Source organism: Myotis lucifugus, unplaced genomic scaffold (assembly GCF_000147115.1).
Source record: "Myotis lucifugus unplaced genomic scaffold, Myoluc2.0 scaffold_0, whole genome shotgun sequence".
Classification (NCBI taxonomy): Eukaryota; Metazoa; Chordata; class Mammalia; order Chiroptera; family Vespertilionidae; genus Myotis; species Myotis lucifugus.
In genome coordinates, this window is record NW_005871048.1 from 20,290,344 (window position 1) to 20,294,847 (window position 4,504).

Sequence of the window (4,504 nt, forward strand, 5' to 3'; positions counted from 1 at the left end):
GGCTGGAAGGGGAGACACCATGGTGGGGAACTAAATCAAGTAAAGGAATACAAGTGCAGGAAGCAATAATGTTAATAATACACAAAATGGATAACTGCAATCACTTTCTTAAGAGGACTCAACTCGTGGAAGAAAACCTTTAATTGCTGTTGCAAAAAAAACATCTGTATGAAGTAGAATTTGGTTTCAGCAACATCAGTAGAGAATATGTTCTAGAATTTGGAGGTAACTGGATGTAATATCCTGGCAGCAATTTAATAGAACAGTCCCAAATGATTACGCTGAGGCCAACACCTAAGAGGGATGAAAGCCATGTGTTCGGGGAATTTTGGATGATACTTGGAGAAATATTACATTGTGCATAAATCAAATTGAATTGTTATCACAAGTGTTATAAAGTTTCATACAGTAAAAGTTTTTTTCTACATGTACTTCAATTTCACAGCAAGAATGACATAGGATAATTAAACACAGGAGAGAGCATTCAGGCAAGGTATCGAACTCCTTGATATAAGTATTCAATTCAAAGTGATTACACTATCATTGCGTCTAGGGCTTTCTGCAACAAGGTGGTGGCTATGGAAAGCATGGCCCCTAGTATCAATATCTAAAAAGCAGCAACACCTTCTTTTATGTGTGTTCTCTTTTTGCATTTTTTCTTAACCCTGCTGTTGTTACTAGTTCTTAGCAAAACTGGTAAAAACAGGTTGTAATCATTGAACGGAGCATTCTAACAATCAAGACATTTAAAACCTTCAATCTTCTGGAGAGAAGAAAGCATTGTGTGCCATTTAGAACTCTGGTTCACAAACAAGATGGTCACAAATTTTCCTGGCCTGAAGACTTCCTGATCAGGTAGGCCCGACTTAAGTTTGTTTCAAAGCTAACATAAGAAAATTCTGGTTCTGGAGTGATGTGAGTAGTCCAATAAGTTCCATCTGATTCCATGCCATTCACTGAATGCCCCCAAGGATTGAACATTGTGGCATCAATGACAGAACCAGGCAACAGGTCATGAATTCCACTCTAACGAGTGACATCCTGTGCAGTAACACCATCTTTCATGTAGAACTGGTCCATAACTGCTGGGTCAAGCTCACTCATCAGAATTTTCAAGGTTTGATCTGGCTGACTATTAACCCTACTCTCTGGGAAATCCAAAGTATACCACAGTCAGAAGTCATACATCCCATACAATGTGCTGCTCCATTTGGGAAAACTGCAATAAGAAGCTGTATTTTCCCCCAGAAATTCCAGTGTCAGCACCCTTGGTGAGAAGGCTTCATGAAATTCTTACCGGAACAAAAGAAACTTTAAATTGCGTCCAACCCACTGTGATCCCTAGTAAGTTTCAACAGGGGAACTAGTGCTTTCAGCAAGAGGATGATACCATATATCTTTAAAATGAAATGTCTCTTGGAGACAAACATGTTACTCTCACATAAGCACACTTATAATTGAACATGGCACATCCTTCAAAAGTATGTGCTACTAGATCTTGGGATGGTGCGAAGATTCCCAGATCCTTGATTTGTGTCAGGTTGCTGCCTGGAGAACCAACCTCCAGTAGCCTCACAGTCCCTTTAAAAAAATGTGCAGCTCCTTCACTGTGAGACTAGCGAACAATCAATAACCACAGAAAATCAACTAAATTAAATCTCTTCTCCCACTGCTGCTTAGGATGGTTCCAGCTGTTATTACTAAAGTTCACGTTCCCTTTTTTTTGGTTATAATTTTATATTAGCTTTTTCTTTAAAAGGATGAATAAAATTTTCCCAGCTTTTGTGAGTCTGTTGGACATGGAGGCAGATACACTTAGTCTCTTGTAGTCTGCTTTTCCCTGTTAGAGAGAGCAGAGCCAGTGCGAGCTAATGTTGCCTGCCGCACTGAGAAAGCTGAATCAAATTTTAAAAGGCCCCAATTTGTAAAAGTACATTTTGCAAACAAACAAAATATATTTTTAGAGAATATAACTATTCTGCATTCTGGTCTCATATAAATCAACAAAACAAGATTAGAGTGAAAACAGTATTTGATTATAACATCAGCCCTTAAACTAGTGGTTCTCAACCTTCTGGCCCTTTAAATTCAGTTCCTCATGTTGTGACCCAACCATAAAATTATTTTCGTTGCTACTTCATAACTGTAATGTTGCTACTGTTATGAATCGTAATGTACATATTTGATATGCAGGGTGGTCTTAGGCGACCCCTGTGAAAGGGTCGTTGGACCGCCAAAGGGGTCGAGACCCACAGATTGAGAACCGCTGCCTTAAACAGATGCCTGTGAACATCAATTTAAGAACTACACATAACAGTGATATAATCTCAAGACTGTTTACCTGTACTTGTTCCTTGATGATATTAAAACTAATTACCTATCAAGATGAAACTACATGTCAAATATTTCATTTGATTACTGCTAATATAAGAACTTACTTGATCAAATATGCTTAAGAGTTGAATGCAATGCTAGATAGAATTGCAAAGCATAACTCAGAAACTTCTACTCCCAAATATCTAATTCCAGTAAAATGGGGTGATAAATCTTGAGATTATTTTGACGATTAAATGACAATGCAGACACCATAGCAATTAGCATATGGTAAACATAAAGTAAATGTTAGCTGTTTATATATAGTTGTTATAATTACGACAGAGATTCTGACCTAAACTTAACTGGCACAGAATACATACCATTTTTTCATCTCATGGCACACATAAACTAATAACTAAAATTTTGCAGCGCACCAAAAAATGTTATAATTTTTGCTGATCTGACCAAAAATAGGTGTAATTTTGATTCGCTCACACTGGACATCTATTGTTGTGTTGGCGCTGGTCATTTTTTTTTTTTAATTTGACAATCTAAGGGAAAAGAGATCAGTGCCCCTGACTAAAGAGTCAGGTATTGCGTGTTTTAAAAATTCTTGTGGCACACTGGTTGAAAATCGCTGCGTTAATCACTTGCTTTATGCAAACCCGTGCTACAGTAAGTTCAGTATTTTGGTTTCTGAAGCACTGCATTCCGCATCACAGCACTGGTGCTCCATAAAAACAGAGATCATGTCTGTCTTTTGTTAGGCACTCCAAAAAAAATTTTTTTTTTTAATGAATGCTTTCAGCCATTGCAAATGTTAGTAAAGCAACTGGAAGCGATGAAGCACGCAGGCAGGACAGGAGTAGCACAATAAGTCAGCACTGCAGAGGCTGGAGCCTGAAAAACCTGGTTTCTCGTGCAGGTTCAAATGTTCAACAGCAGCAGTCGCTGATGAGGGCCCGTTGCGCGACCTCTCTCAGCCTCAGCTCCTTCTGTAAAATGCGGATAATCATCTACCCCACGGGATCGTTGAGGGGTCTATGAGAAAACATGCAAAGCACGTGGCGCACAGCTCATGTCGGCTGTCCTTACTATTTTATCTATCTCCCCCGACACAAAAACTTTATTTTTCATTGTAGAATTTTCGACAGGAAAACAAAAGCCCCTCGCCGCGTCGGGTAACCATGGTGCTAAAGTCGGCCATGCTTCTGACTCCCATTTAGCCTCCGGGCAAGTGTTGCCCACGGGACTCCAAAGGTCGCACCTCCCAGGAAGGCGTGGGGGACCTGGTAACAGAGACCGAGGGGTCACCGCCCTCGCCCCTGCTTCCTGGAAGCGCGCAAGGATGCAACGGATGAGGCGCGGTCATCAGCCCTCAGGCTGGGAAGCTGCAACGCAGGGGAACGAGGGTGGGGGCGGCGATGGGCAGGGGGGCAGAGGCGGAAAAACGACAATAAAAATAGCCACTTCTCCCCCACCTAAGTCCCCAAACTCGAGAACTGCCTACTTTGGGGGAGCAAGACCGCAGCCCGGAGCAGCAGCTAGAAGCTCGTCTGCTCCCTGCGGAGCTGACACCTCTGGTACCCCAGACCCAAGAAATGAAAAAGGGAAGCCATGGAGGAGGAGGGGAAATGGAAACGCGAAACGACCCGCAGGGCGGTGCGGACGCTCCTCCGCGCTGCCTTTCGCTCTGGCGCCGGCCCTCCGAGGCGCGCGCGGCTCCGGCTCCGCAGAGCTCGGCGGGAGACAAAGCAACTGCCCGGCGGCGGCGGCCGGCTGCAAACCCTGGGCGACCAGGTTCCGCATCTCGGCTTTTCTTCGGCCTCGGGACCCTCACCTGCCACGGCTGCGGTTGTCACGCGAGCGGCTGGAGGTGGCCCACACCATACAGGTCTCGGTTTCCCTTTGAATCCCGAGGGCAGGGGTGAGGTGTTGGTCAAGAGGCTCCAGCTGTCAGCTTGGACGCGGGTCTTCTTTCTTCAGTAACAGAAGAGCCACATGGAGGTAGTGCAAGGAACTACTACAGCCGAGAGCCTCCGCCACGCCTCCTCGCCCGCCCGCTTCGGGTCTCACTCGGACACCTCGCCGGGCAGAACAATTTCCCGCAAGAGCCAAAGGTTCCGCCCTAACCTGCTTTGACCGGAGCTCCACCCCCATAAGCCCCTCCCCTCTTAACGACTTGGTT

The 4,504-nt window shown here is 44.3% G+C and overlaps 1 protein-coding gene and 1 pseudogene across 1 annotated transcript in view; both read right to left on the reverse strand.

Moving 5' to 3' along the window:
* The window catches only part of PPIP5K2 (diphosphoinositol pentakisphosphate kinase 2), a 70,326-nt gene extending 65,948 nt beyond the window's left edge, over window positions 1–4,378 (reverse strand). Inside the window, 1 exon segment of the mRNA XM_006081185.3 lies at window positions 4,157–4,378. The gene's annotated coding sequence lies outside the window, so the exon portion shown is untranslated.
* Window positions 678–3,026, reverse strand: LOC102437834 (annotated as a pseudogene).
* Window positions 4,379–4,504: the final 126 nt, after the last annotated feature.